Raw genomic sequence first — 16,261 nt, forward strand, 5'->3', positions numbered from 1 at the left:
GCTATATTATCTTTGTGATTAATTAATTTCCCAAGACAGGACAGCTAATGCCTCTGTCCATGAAATCAAATAAAAATGTCTACAAGAGTTTAAGTAGTAACATACACTTGGACAGTTCACCTTAATTTCTGCTTGAGGATGAGTTATTAAGTAAGCATAAGACATTACCATTCACATAGAGCTGATTCTGTTATAATTGACTATTATTCTGTGACTGTGACAAATATATTATTTCAAATTTTGCTATCTTTTGAGCCAAACTCTGATTTTACCAGAATAAATGGATTGAAGACAGTGGAGTTGTTCTGAGTTTACTTGAGTGCAGAGGAAAACAGAATGTGGCCCTTCATATTTTGTTTTAATAAAAGAAACCATAAAAGAACTCCAGGTATCTCAATGGCACTGATGTAATCAGCATTTCTTTTCTAATGAGCTGAAATGATTTTGTCAGCTTGATCATGGACAATGAAACTAAGTAAAGCATGCAGACAGAGGTTTATGGAGAAATACCCTTTATATATTACAGTTAATTTCATTGCTTCAGTGAAGGTTGACGAGGCACTATGACAGCAGGACAGCAAGGCACATGTAATCTATGTTGCAGTAAAGCCCTGCCAGTAAAACTAAAGGAAATGTTAAGAGCTTATTATGGGGTTCTGAGCTTTGTTATGGAGATTTAATGGTGGCAAAAAGGTATGGCTCATATTCAAATCAGTTAAATGCATTAAAGAATAAAGATAATGTATGGTAAACAAACAGCAAGTAAATCTATCAACATTTGTCATGGTAGCTTTGAAAACACTTATATATTTAAATAAAGGATGCCACTCATTTAAATAATAGCTTCTGGTGCTAGATAAACATAATAATAGAAAATTCCCAGGATCAAATATTAATAAACATATTTAGAAAATCAATATTGCCAAAAAGTAATGGTTCTTCTATCTACTTATGTTCTCTGTATATACAAGTGTAGCAAAAAATGTACCTATTATATTTTTTTGAAAAAGTAAAACAAACACTGGCATGTTTTTAATTGCACTATGTTTTATTAACTGAGCTGTGTATTTTTCCATGTTTGCAAGTTTTGCCTAAAAGAAAAGCTGTATGGATAAAATCCCAGGTGAGCAAAGCAATAAGGATGTTTACATGTTATCATTCAGTTAAGAGAGGGAGTCAGGCAGACATGCATTTAAGGTGGAGCTTTTGCTTACGTACTTTGCTGAACTGGATCCTTATGGATATAGTTTCTGTTGTAAAGGCAATTAAACTGGTTTATTCTGGGAAAATGTGTTAAGTTGCCATATTTCAAGCAAATGAATGAGGCTTCAATGGTGCCGAAGGCTTCTGTGGGCCCCTGGGCAAGGTGGAAGGGGTATGGGCCAGTTCTATGCCTTGGAAGGGGCAGAGCCAAGGATGGAAGAGGCAGGGCCTAGGGCAGGGGTGGCCAACCAGTTAGGGACTAAGAGTCAAAAATAGAGAGAGACTCTTTGCAATCTATCTACCTATCCATCTAATATGTGGCTCAATGACCTCCCCCTCCCCGAGATCCAGGCACCCCTAGCCCTACCACTCTAACACAATCCCCCTTCTCTCCCTCAGAGACAGGCATCCCCATGCCCCTTCCCCTGCTCTAACTCAATGCCCTCCCCCAGAGCCAGCCACCCCCAGTCTCCCGCTCAAGCTCAATGCTGCCACTGCTGCCACCAAGGTGCTTTTCCTTCCACGCACTAGGGCGCGTGTGCAGAACAATGGACAGCATTTCTGGCATGCGGATCTGAGCAGCAGCCACATTTAATTGCTCAAAGATCCAGAGGTTGGCCACCCCTGGTCTAGGGCATCTGGTCCTCTGCACCTCCCGCATCATGGTGCTGGGCCTCCTCCGCCCCATGTGCAGCATGCACTGCCACAGCAATTCAAAGGGACCTGGAGCTCCAGCTGCTTCCTCTGCTACTTCGGCAGTGGCAGCAGGTGGAACTCCAGGCCCCTTTGAAATACGGGACCTGAGGGTAACTGTCCCCTTTGCTCACTCTGCCCCTCTGTCAGCAGGCCTGCTGAGAACCTAGCAGCTGAGCCAGTGCCCTCCGTTCTGCTTGCTGTTCCATGCAGTTGATCTTGGGCTGCAGTGGCCATGCTGGGGAGGGACACAAGGTGGGGCACCGTCCCCATGACCACCCACCCTGGTGACTTCTTTCCATTCGACCCCTAGCCCAGGGAAGGGCTGCCCCTAAGAGGGCATGGGGCTGGGTCAGCCTCCCAGGGCTCACCTCTTCCCATCCTTACCTCACCCACAGTCCACCCCTTCCCCCAAGCCCCTGTCCCTGCTCTGCTCCCTCCCTATCTCTTCCCACCCCTACTCTGCCCCAGCCCTGCCTCATCTTTCCCCTCCTTTGCCCCTGCTCTGCCTCATTCTACACATCCTCCTACCTCCTTCCCCTGGACAATATTGCCCAGGGGATTAGCGTGGGGCCTGAAGCCAGCAGCAGGGGCCAGGCCCCCTGCCCTCACTGGGAAGCAGAGTGACCAAGCGTCAATCCACTCTGCTCCCCCAACTTTCAGCTGCATCGCTCTGCTTCCCAATGCTGGTGAATGTGGGGCAGTTCCACCCCTTCCCCAAGACTTTCTGTTGTGTGATGTGGCTGAGTGCCTGAAGAGCAGAGCAGGCTGGGACTGGATTAATCTGCCTCCCTGGGCCACACAGGGCCCCCTAAAGCCTGGGGCCTGAAGTGGTTGCCTTGTGCCAAACCATGCAATGGATAGGACAGAGGCACCAGCTGCTGGTCCCTTGTCCCTCCCAGCCTGTTGGGCTGGTTGTGATTCCAAAGTGGATCTGGAATAGTACCTGAGGACATGATTGGCCTTAATAACTGTCACATTTACAACTACTTTGCAATGGTCTTGCACTGGGGTCCACACGAGCCAAGATGGCGAGTCACAAAAGCCAGCAGTAGCAGCACTGCAATTCACGCCAGCGTGTTAACCACTAAGTGAAAGATAGCTGATGCAAAGAAATGGAGCTACCAGGCCCGTAATCTCTGACTCCAAACTGGCTCACTGCAGTGACCTTGTGGAAATTCTCCTGCTGCTCTGCTGTGTCGATCAATCCCAATGCAAAATTGGAATTAGAAAATCAGAACTGGGGTTGTCACTGTTGTCCCCCTCATCTGGCACTTTGGGCGCGGGAGATGGGGAAGGGGTGCTGCAGGAGACTTTAAAAATGCCCTGTCACTGAAGGTTTCTGCTCAAAAGTCCCCACGGTCACCGATTCCCTGATCTTGGGTGATACATTGCCGCTGCCCAAATGCAAAACCAACCAACCAAATAACCCCAAATACAAAACCAAGAGACCTCTGAGAGCCCAGGAAGATACAGGCAGGAATTCTTTCCTGTGGCATACCCTCAAGAGCCTTAACCCGCTCTCTGGAGAGGGCTTGAAAACAATCATAATGTTCCTAATAGCTGGCCTTTCGGTCTCAGGCCCATACACACAGGACCTCCTGCCTTCTAGGACACAGGAATCAGAACATGGCCTTAAAAAAGGTGATTTTATTAACGAAGACAACAGGCTTGCTAAAGCATACTTGATTGCTGGGTCTTACAGAGAAACTGAAAAAAGGGGTATTAAAAGCACAGAAAATTGCTCTGCCTGGGATTAAGCTGAAAAGTTACAGTGAATGTGGGGGGAGGGGACACATATGCTCAGCACAGAGAAGTCTAACAAACCCCAGAATAGCCTGACTGTGTCCAACTAAACCTTCCCTGTTATACTTACATATCTGTAATTTCCAGATTTAGTCCTAACCTGTGTCGCTGAAGAGTCCATGCCTGTTCTCCTGGCTTACATCGTGTCTCGCAGCTTTCCTGGGTCACACAACGACTGCAGCAAGCAGATCACTGCTTCAGTTCAAGTCTCACACACTCTTCTGGCTTCTGGCTTCCTGCCAACACTTCTTGCTTCCCTCCTGCTCCTGGAGACTCTCTAGGGCCCCACTGTCTGTGGTTCTAACCTTTACAGGCAATTTAATTAGCTGCATGGCTGGGGTGTCCAGAAAAGGGGAGTACCCCTCCCATTCATCACAGGAGCAAAGAAGAGCCCCGTATAAAAATGGTGGCACAGATGTTGCCAATTAGCTTTAAACACATCACCATAAGTGAAATTGCATTGTCACTGTGGCACTGCAATACAATTTAAAATAATAGTGGGAATAACTATCGAATACTAACGAATAAATGAATACTAAAAAAGAATGAAAAGTTAAGTATGAGCTTACAGTATCACAAAATGACTTGGGAATGCACGTAACAGTGAGTTTTCCAGAAGGTAGTTTCTCTAGCCATTTATGACAGCTATTTAGTTATTGTAGCAACATGATGGATAGTCTGCTTGTCAGTATACTGTTCTGCTATAACTCTGAAGTCATTAGCACCATGTAAGTACCAAAATAAATTAAACACTTAGCTATTCAGCCTATAGTTTACAGGATGTTTATACTTGATGCTACCACTAAATGTAGCTGAAGTACTCAGCTCTGCAAAATGCAATCAAGCAATTGAATGCTGGGGAAAAAAAAAGTCTGATATCGACAGCCTGGAACTAAGCGGATAACATATTTACAAGAGACAGCTCAATGGGCTATGTTAATCTGTGCATCAAACACTTATGGCTTGATCCAAAACCCATTAAAAGAACTTTAGTAGATTTTGGATCAGGCCTTTAATGATATTATAATGAATGTAAGCAAATTATTTATTTTAAAACCAAAGAGTGACAGTCAGAGGGCCTTTCAGAAAGACTCTCTCTTTTACCATTTTTACTAAGTAATTTTAAACAGAGGTTTTATGGATCACACATCACTTCGTTGAAATCCATGGAAGTGCAAGTAAACTGAATATGGGGGAGCAGAGGGTTGGGGTGTAGACTCTAGGGTATAAATGGGTGGTGCTCAGGACTGGCATAGAGTTGGAGTGCAGGAGTTCAAGATCTAGGGTGCAGATGAGGGGTTTGGAGGGTGGGAGGGGCTGGTCTTAGGGCCCCCATTACACTCTCTCTCCTCCATTCTTCTCTCCTGCTGACTTCCAGCATCACACACACTCAGCCAGGCCCTAGGCAGGAAGGACTCCGCTCAAGGTTGCTCATGTGCCTCCTCCCTCTGCAGACATGGAAGCCAGCCTGCTGCCTGGGCTGCTCTCCATAGCCAGGTTGCAGCTGTAGTGGTCAGCAAGGAAAAGTGAGTGCTCCAAGCAGAGCTGTTGTATGCCAGGCTCCACCAACATGACATAAGAGAGATCTGCCCTGCGTCCTGCCCTTCCTGCAGCCTGGAGCAAACTCACGGTGTATGATCACCATTACTAAATCATCATTTGCTATAAAATACCACACAGAATTATTTTCTGTTCTAGCAGCTGGCCTTTGTCGCTTCTAGTACTATTGTGTGGTAAATATTGCCTGATGCAAAATAACAAAGTCCAGTGTATATGCGCCCATTACCAAGAAGAGACAAATAAGCAGTGACAGTGAAATTTCATATTTATTTCTCTCCAATATTAAGTTGTTTTGCTCATCTCACCAAATTCCTTTCATTAAGACACAGTAATAACAAGGCTGCCCGTTGGACTATGACTGCAGGAAGTGGCCTGAACTGGTCAGAGAAAAAAAACACCACAGACCAAACAGAACAATAACTGATATATTTATATTTTGAAAAGCATCCATATCCAATTAAGCTATTGCTTTAATCCAAATAGTAAATGGAATCAATAAAAATGACATTTCACACCAGCAAGACATGCAGAAATATCATCCTAAAATACTTCTCACTTGAGTTCTTTCTTAAAAACATTTTTACTGTATTAATATTACAGAAGACTACAAAGAATAGATACCATCAGTAGATACCTGTGTTGATGGCAATATAGGCCCTGAGAATCAAAGAATCAAATAGCACAGCTAAAATGAAAAGCCTTCTTGTAGCAGAAAATACACAGTTGTCACCATCCCTGTTGCTGAATGTCTGCTTACCTATCGTTATCCTATAAACCTTTGGGAAGGGGTCCACTACATGTGTTGCTGTATTATTTTGTTCATTATTCTAGTGTGATAATCCTGGGAGCACTGGAGGACATTTCTCTGTTCTCTGAGAGTTATAGCATCTCTTCCTTCCATACTAATTTCAGTCAGAGGTTGTGATTCCAGATACTGTTTAGTAACAAGTAAATATTGGAAGAATGATAAGGAGAGAATATTATTCTGGAAAGTCATGTTCAATTCACTTCTTCTTGAAGGATAATGTTGTACGTTAAATTATACACAGAGGACCTAAGCTGGAGGATGAAATAGTAGAGGAAGATGTTGAGGTAGACGATAAATAAACTGAAAAAGGTTTCATTTTTTCCTAATGATGGTATACTGAAGGGTGTAAATCTTGTGTTCCAGCAAAGCAGACTAAAGAAAGAAGCTTCTGATTCCTCAAAATAGGGTGTAGATCCAACAAAGAGTTCATTGTCCAAATAGGGACTTATCCGGTTGTTAGTTTACTAGAAATAATATTTTGGCAGCTGCTGTCACTGGATTGAAGTCTGGTGAGGAAAAAAGAAAAAATATTGCTTTAGATATGATTGTGATGTGTAAAAGAAATCAATGCCAAACCCCATTTTGCTGTTGAAGAGCCAATACTGTTCCCATTAAAAGTTTGGCAAAGTGTGAGGCTCATGGGTATATTCAGATGCTATAATTTTCACTGGACCCATGTTTCAAATTACACAGAAAAAAATTAAAAGGAGAAGTTTCCTTTTGTCCGCAGTTATTAAATTCAAGTATATAATTTTTGAAGCTAGATAAAATATTCTCTAATGCCTATACAGTCTGCATATTTTACCCTTTATTCAGCAAATCTGCTAAGAATATCTTTTTGTCTCTTTTTGCATGGAAAGATGTATAAATAAAGAACAATCATTTTTATTACCTAAGAGAAATATTTTCCACAATAATTACCTGCCATATGGACAATTAATTAAATCTGCTAACTCAAATCACTTTTGTTTGTTTGTTGATTTCAAAATCTGTAATGAACAGGCATTTTGACAGCTTTGTGAATTTCCACTGAGAAATTCATTCTGCAATCTGTTTAGTCCAAGGGCTTGTGTTGCGGGAAGTTCTAGTCATTTTAGAAATACTATGAGAAATTATTTTCATGGTACAATTCTAAGTTCTGCTGCAGCTCCCTAAATGTCTAGTTTTACAACTCATTTGCGTCATCACACTACCTTCTATATAAGTCTCTTCCCAGAAAACTGCCAATAAGATGAAGTGATCTGGCAGAAATAGTGGTCACGAACAGTCCATAATCCATCTGTACATGTGGAAAAGTTACTCATTATAATTGTTCTTACTCCTATTGCAAGTGCCTCTTCTCACTCTGTCGTCCAAGTATTCCAGTCCTGGACATCCCATGATCCAAGGTTAGTGCACAGATTTACATTTTTAACTACTAGATAAGAGTATAAATGGAAAACACATCAAAGCAAATCAGGACCCTAAACTGGTATCACAGATGACAGGGCTGATCCTGCTAGACATGCTAGAAACTCTGTTTCTTGGCTATAATTTAAGTACAATATTACCCTTCAAGAAGAAGTGAATTGAATGTGCCTTTCCAGAACAACTTTCTCTCCTTATCATTCTTTCAATATTTTCTTGTTACTAAACAGTATCTGGAATCACAACCTGTGACTGAAATTATTATGGAAGGAAGAGTTCCTTCTCTCATTCGGTCAGCTCCTACACCAAGGTGAACCTTATGGTTTTACCATAGATTTCAGTGGCATCAGGATTTGACCCCATTGTTAGCAGCATTTAAGTTGGCATTTCTGTATCAAGTGGCCTGTCTTCACTGCTACAGTTAGCTCAAGTTAGTTCTCCAAAATTACCCCACTTCAGCTAACCTAGCTCCGGTCAGAATGTTCAGACTAATAAACAACACTTGAGCTACACAGAGTGCCTGGATTGGATAAGCAGATGATAAGCGGTGTTAACTGGAACTGCAGTCTGCTGCTTTATTTGTCTTATCTTCTTAGTCTCGCTTCACCCAAGCCAAACCCCGCCCAGTGCAGACTTTCCCAGCCATCTAGCCTGAGTTTAAAGCACCACTTAACTTGGCCTAGAGATTTTTTGTGTGTTTATGTGAGTTGGGTGAGGGACAATACTTGACTTGTGATTTGGAGGTTGGTGCTGTTCTTCTGCTTTACTCTTTGTAAACACCTCTCACCTGATCATCTAAAGCTTTTCCCCTCACATTAATTAATCTTCACAACACCAGTAAGAGGCAGCTATTGGCAGCCCATTTAAACAGGCAATGCTGAAAGGTTACAGGTGGGATTTTCAAAAGTACCTAAGTGATTTAGGACTGTATTGAATTTCAGTGGAACTGATACTGATAAGTCTCTTACACACTTTTGACAATTCCCCACTGGGGTATGTCTGCACTACCAAGTTTTGTCATCGAAAACGATGTCAACATGCAGAAATTGGCAATGGCAAAGTTACCAATGTGTGCTTATGCTTTCCCCCTCTGTTGACAGCTCATGATCACATTGGTAGTTCCCCTGTTGACACTGTGAGCAATGCATTGTGGATATGTATCTCTCTATGCCTGGAAACAACATCCGTTGCTAGGTGTTGCGGAACCTCGGAAAATAGCATGGGGCATCTTGGGCATCATGTCAGGCACTACCTCGTTCAGGGGCTTCTGCCATCCTTTCAGACCTGTTTTCCAACCTCCGTTCTTTGCTGTGCACTCCAGCACCAGCAGTGAGAAAGAATGGATCCTGCATTTCTCTCGCATGCTCTGTTAACTGTTGTGAGGACATTGCACATGACTGTAGAGATCATCTTCAAGTTACTGACAGAGGAAAAAGACTTGGAGGAGCCTAACAGTGTGTTTGATGTGGACAGTGGCAACCTGTCATTGCATCTGGCTCTCACAGAGCAGCAGCACAGGGTTGAGTGGTGCTTTAGGGGAAACAGCACTGACTGATGGGATCGCATCATCATGCAGGTGTGAGATGAAGAGCAGTGGCTACAGAATGTTCGGATGCATAAAGCAACCTTCCTGGAGTGGTGTGCTGAGCTGGCCCTGACCTGCAGCATCAGGGCACAACAAGGACAGCTGCTTTCTGAGTTGTGAAGTGTGTGGCAGTTGCTGTGTGGAAGCTGGTGATTCTTGACCGCTACCGGTCACCTGTAAATCAGTTTGGAGTGGGGAAGTCTATCTTTGGGGCTGTACTGCTGCAAATGCACAGGGCAATAAATTGCTCTCTGCTATGGAGGACCATGACTCTGGGAAGTGTACATGACATAGCAGCTTGCTTTGCAGACATGGGATTTCCCAACAGGGGGTTGGGTGCTATAGATGGCACACAATTTTTCTGATTCTAGTGCCAGCCCACCTTGCAACTGAGTATATCAAGGGATACTTCCTGGGCCCTGGGAAGCAGTTGCTCAGACTGGCTATGTCTCCTAGAAGTGAAGTGCCAGACACACTCAGTGACACTGGGGAAAGCCCCTGCTCCTTGTCTACCTCAACATCTTCCTCTACTATTTCATCCACCAGCTTAGGTCCTCTGTGCCCTCCGAGTATCCATGGGGTTCTTGGCTGTTCCAGTTCGCTTCACGGGCCTATGATATGCTTGTCTGAGTTCTTTAATGTTCTCTCTAGACTGCAACTTGTCCTGCTCATGGCCCTTTTCACATAAGGATTGAGAAATTTGCCCGTGTGTGTCCCATTTCCTATGAGTCACTCACAGCTGTGACTGAACAGACTCCTCTCCCCATACTCTGGGCAGATCCAACAGCTCTGCAGAGGTCCAAGTGAGTGAGAATTGTATGGCCATATGAGACCACTGCATGATGGGTCAGCCCACGGGGGTGGGGACAGGTTTCCACATGCTTATGCTGCACGAAACAGGATTTAAATTTCACAGGGCTTATAAAGGGGTGGGGCAGGTAGCTGGTCACTTGGCTGCAAGGCAGTGGAGTTCACAGTGCTGACCAGAGCAGCTGCTTAGTAACTGTGGGTTACTTACCTGGAGGCCAGAATCAGTGAGAAAACACCTCAAGGTGTCTACAGTCAACGTCTGACAACACAAGGAGGGGAAAAGACAAAATTCCCTCTTGGAGCTGGAAGTTTTTGTTGACAAGAATGGGCATTTTTCCCACAAAAGTCACTTTGCAATGCGACAAGTATCAGAGGGGTATCCGTGTTAGTCTGTATCCACAAAAACAATGAGAAGTCCTGTGGCACCTTATACGGGAACAGATACTTTGGAGCATGAGCTTTGGTGGGCAAAGACCCACACAGACTACATTGCATCTGATGAAGTGGGTCTTTGCCCACGAAAGCTTATGCGCCAAAACATCTGTTAGCCTATAAGGTGCCACAGGACCTCTCATTGACTTTGCAGCATGCATGCTCGTGCAGTTTGGTTACCAAAAGGCTCTTTTCCTCGACAAATTTTGATACTGCAGACAAGCCCTAAGTGATTTGCTCAAAGTTGCACAGTAACAGAACTGGAAACAGAGCTCACATTTCCTAATGCTCCATCTGTCCCATTTTGCCCATGAGACTTTCTTCCCTGCCTCAGCAATAAAGGGAGGACCCTCCTGATGCATTCTCAGTCACAGGTAGACACAAGAGAGAAGATTTTTTTTGAAGAAAACCTTTTGGTTCCTAGGCTGTGTTCATAGATAATTGATGTTTTGGTTTGCTTGCTTGTTTCACACAGTTAAACTTGTTGTAAGTAAAAATTAAAACAATTAAAATGGAAACAAAAAACAAAGTTTCATTTTGTGGGTGCCCAGTGACTAGACCAATGTGTGCCCAAACCATGATTCCTGGATTCGGATGGGGGGGTGCAGCTGATAGATTTCCCATATGTTTGGTTGAATGGTTGATATTTCTTAATATTGCTGATGAAAACATGAACTGCCAGTACCTTTAATATTCAAAGACAGGAGCTCCACATCTTACAGCACAGTGACAATGGTGGCATTTAACTCTTAGGAATTCTTCAGGTCAATTTTTTTTATTATATAAACAGTGGACTTCATTATTCATAGTAGTTTATTTTTTACATGTTGTACCCACGTTCAGTATTGCTGGAAGTTTGATTTGTAGTCAGATATTCTGCAGGCTTCCTCTAGACTACTATTTCAACGCATCCTAGTACCTAACCTGCTGCCCTGCTCACTGGCACTTTGCTGGTTTTTTTTGAGCAATCACCCTACACTGAGTTTTGATGATTTTGTGATAGGACTCAATTTTCACCAGGAAGGAGGCTGAGGTCACTTAATACAATTTTATTTCTGACACAATTCAGCAAGGTACTTGCACCTGTCTAACAGTTAGCTTATTAGTAGTTCTACTGAGATTGATGGGACTAAACCTATACTTAAGGCAGGACTGAACTGGCAGCCTTAAACAGGATTTAAACCTAGATTTCAGGTTTTAAACTTGTTTTATTAATCTACTGCAACTCTTGGATTGCAGAATGAATGACGAAGGAAAAATCAAGACCCTAGTATTCAGCATAGTGGATGGATCGAACAGGAGAGGCAGCCCCCACAGAGAATGGATAGATGATGTAGTAGATTGGTGTGGAGCTAGTCTACAGAAACTAAGTCACTCTGCACTGGATAGGGAAAGATGGAAGGAAATAATGAGAGAAGCATCAGATACCAACGGGCGCTGAGCCCACGGTTATTGATGATGATGAACTCTTGGATTAGGTCAGATCACAGAAACTGTCCATGAATTTGACACCTTCTACCACGATGGGCAGGATACTTGAGAAACTGAGATAAAAAGTCAATACTGATGACTATGGGTGAAGCCAAGGAAAGGATCAGGACTGTAATAATCCTGTGATCTGGGTGCTTTGGAAGATTTCAGAAGAGGGGGAGATCTCAGGAAATGGTTTGTATTTATTTTGTAATTGAGAAATCTGAAAGTTAATTATAAAACTGTCTCTTAACTTGTTAGAGAGACTGAGTATTTGAACATATGGTGCCAGGTGTTATCACAGAGAGAAACGGGAATTTAACTGAAAAGCTCTTTCCACACACTCCAGATATTTTGGTTGTCTTCTTTTGAGATTTTTTCCAAGGTACTACTACTATTCTTGGAATAAGAGTCCCTTCATAGACTCTTTGCCCAAGATGAATTTGTCAGTTTTCTCTGGAGGATGCGTGAAATGTCCTGATCTGGATTCAAGGAATACATAGTTCTGCAGCTGGAAATATTGAAATGTCATGAGCTGACATTCTTACTTGAATGCACTGAACTGTTCTAACTGATACATCTACAAAAAACGGAGAATATCACATGATTTTCCAGTCAGATCTTCCATAAAGTTGGAACAGTCTTGCTTTTAGATAGAATTTTGTTTTCAATGGGATGAAAGAAGAAATTCCTCATAAAATATAATTAGTGCTGCTCTGTGTTAAGAACTAAGCCGATGCATTGCACTGTACAACTCACAAATAGGAAGCCAATCCCTGCCTTGACAATGCTGGCATCCAATTATGTTGTTGTCTGTCCGTCTAAGGGGTTTTATAACATTCACCTCCACAGTATCTTAGTGCTTTCTAAGTAAATTAGCTCAAGACAAAGTCCTTAGTAGACTTTGAGACTTTTGCTTCTCTCCCTTCACTGGTAGAGCAAGCTTTGCTTGGGACAGACATGTCTATTGCTACTAAAATGGAAACAAGGCACATGCACAATATACATCAGTCCAGTTTCTCTTTCATGCTTACAGTTAAGATGCTGGAGGAGCACAGACATGATATGTCGTATGTGAGCAGTTAAAATGAGTTTTACTTCCCACTCAAGGAAACGTTTGGTTAGGTGCCTTTCTATTCCTCTTGACAGTCTATGGAAGGCAACGTTTTTTCACAAGTATGGGCTGCTAAGGAATCATGATTAGGCAGCCAGTCTAGTCCCCACAAAGCATTTTGGTGTTATACTGCATCTGACTGGCTGCCCTGCATTCTTACTACACATAAGTCAAGAACACCAATAAGAAAGAGAGAGAAGAATTCAAGCAGAGGTGAAAGTTGGCATATTGTGAATGGTGCAATGGAGTGTGAGAAGGGAAATAGCAGGAATCTTAGGTCTCCCTGTCAGGCGTTGCTTAGGATACTGCCTTGGAGATGGTGATGTCATATAAGATCACTCTACAGCCTGATTGGCACAAAATAGCTTTGAGAATCAGGACAAAAGGACCTATGATACCAAGCAAGCAGGGGTTGCATGTGCTTTGGAGGATAGGATCATAATTCAAAAAGATCTGGACAAACTGGAGATATTGTCTGAGGTAAATAGGTTGATGCTTAGTGAGAACAAATGCAAAGTACTCCACTTATGAAGGAACAATCAGTTTTATGTATATGAAATGGGAAGTGATTTTTTCGGAAGGAATACTTCAGAAAAGGATCTACAGATCATAGTGGACCTCAGGCTAAATAGGAGTAAACAGAGTGACACTATTACAAAAACAGCAAACATGATTCTGGGATGCATTAACAGGAGTGTTGTAAGGTATGAGAAGTAATTTTTCTGCTGTAGTCTGTGCTGATTCAACTTCATTTGGAGTACTGTGTTCAGTTCTGGGCACCACCATTTCAAGAAAGATGCAGAGAATTTGGAGAGAGTCCAGAGAAGAATAACAAAAATAATTAAAGGTCTAAAAACACGACCTATTAGGGAAGACTGAAAGAACTAGGTTTGTTTAGTTTTGAAAAGAGAAGGCCAAGAGGGGACATGATAGCAGGTGTCAACCACCTAAAAGGGTATTACAAAGAGGAGGGAGAAAAATTGTTTTCCTTGACCTCTGATGATAGAACAAGAAGCAATAGGCTGAAATTGAAGCAAGTGAAGTTTAAGGTGGACATTAAGGCCATTTCTAAACAGGCCACTTCCTTTGGAAGTGGCATGCTAATACACAGAGCGAAAGATACTAATAAGGTGCGGATGCAAATTCCCTGTGCCTCATTAGCATAATGTCACGTGATCTGGAGTCTGGAAGACCGTTCTTCCGGACTCCAAAACGCTGTGTGGAAGCGCACCTCCCCACCCCCCAGCGGCCGTGCTTCTACACAGCATTTTGGAGTTCAGAAGAACGGTCTTCTGGACTCCAAATCACGTGATGTTATGCTAATGAGGTGCAGGGAATTTGCATCTGTGCCTCATTAGCATCTTTTGTTCTGTGTATCAGCATGTCACTTCCAAAGGAAGTGGCCTGTATAGAAATGGCCTAGGAAAAACATCCCAACTGTCAGAGTGGTTAAACACTGGAATAAATTACCTGGGGAGGTTGTGAAATTTCCATTGGAGGTATTTTAGAGCAGATTTGATAAACATCTGTCAGGGACAGCTAGAAGGAGTGTGTTCCTTTCATGAGGACAGGACTGGATTTGATGACCTCTCAAGGTCCTTTCCAGTTCTACTATTCTGTGATTCTGTGAGTCTCTGATGAAATGATAAATCTATAGGTTCCAGTGAGCGGTTGAGATAACCACATGGCAAAGCTGGACTTGTGGCAATGTGAGGCTGTCTCCTGCTATGCCATGAAAGTTACTGAGTTTTCTCTAGAAAAGAAAAGGTCTCAGCACATTAGCTATCTTGTCCTATCAAACATATCCAAACACATCACATTAGTATTGGTCCATATATAGACAATTCCTCTGACTTCAAGATATTGCTGGTTTGTTGCTATGGCAACTGAGTAACCTTACTAGCAATCTTGAAAAGCCCTAATCTTTTAATCTAAACAATCCCAGTCCATACAATTTCTTTGATTTCATTCCGTGCTTCCTTTCAGCAAGTTTTTTTTCTTGTACTTAACATGTTCAAAGGCTTAAATGACATAGCGCTACCTCACACCCACTCTGGACAAATTAGGGTTTCAGTCAAAGTTCGGGTTCAAAACAACCAGTGACATTTACTGGCCTACTGGGAGGCTGGACAATGTGTTTTTTGACTTGTACACATGAACTTGTGGTTTTTGTTTCCAGAGGGTTCGTGCATAGAAACAAGCCTACAGTATCTTAATCTAACCTAAGTAGACTTTTCACAAATGATTTTGACAATGCCTTCTTGCACCTTTTTCTTGTACTGTTTGGATAATTGCATTGTCAGAAATTACTTATCATACATTTAGCACTTAATACCCATTTATTATGAGTTCATGTAACTGCTATTTAAGGAATAATACATGCTAACTCCTTTCTACGCCATTTGATGCCACTTTGATTCTGTAATTGCTGGTTTCCTAGGATATTATGCCACAAAACCTGAAGAAATAATTGAGTGTTTCATTCCAGACAATACGTTCTGGAGATGCATAGAGATTAACTGGCAGATTTGTAACAGCACAGTAGAGGCATAAAGGGAAAGAATGCTAACCACAGAACAAGATTGAACAATATAACTTGTGTAGCAGCTGGCATCAGGCAGCAGCAGGTAAAATAAGTAAGATGAAACAGATTCCTTATGTAAATAATGTAAGGGATGAAGTTTGAAAGAGCATGTCACCATTGCATACCAGTTTGAAAGATGGAACAAGTTCTAACTGCTATTTGAAAATGGAGGATTACTTGGAAAATTCAAATATTCCAGTGCTCACCTTTATTTTTTTTGAAGACTATACACTACAGATTACAGGAACAACAGCATATTTTGTGGAGGATGGTTTCTATACATATACAACAGCAAAGTGAATGAGTATCTTGAACATGCAGTAAAAGGTGCTATATTAATTGAACTCTTGTCAATCAATACCACTGACATTAGATGGTGTTAAACATTAAGAAATGTTCTTAATTTTTCCAAGTACTTTAATGGTCTTAATTGTTAGACTGTAAATTCTGTTTTCAGAGGAGAAGTAATAAAGGTGTGTGTATGTGTGTGCGTGCGCGCACACACACGTGTAAAAGGTAGCACTTACCATTGTAAGTGCTTGTTTTACATTGCTTGTAATTTTATCAATCTGTCATGAGTTGGTCAGAAATTATTCATGTCTTCCTCAGGCTAAATTTTTCTGGAAAATGTCTGTCAAAATAATACAGGCATTTTCCAGAAAAAAAGATGGGGGGAAGATATTGTTAGTCTATGTTAAAAATTTCTGGAAACCCTTGCTCTGAGAAACTGTCATCCTCACAGCTTGGAGAGGTTTTCAAGTCCCTTCTCTCTCTCTCTCTCCCCCAATA

Source organism: Carettochelys insculpta, chromosome 15 (assembly GCF_033958435.1).
Source record: "Carettochelys insculpta isolate YL-2023 chromosome 15, ASM3395843v1, whole genome shotgun sequence".
Classification (NCBI taxonomy): Eukaryota; Metazoa; Chordata; order Testudines; family Carettochelyidae; genus Carettochelys; species Carettochelys insculpta.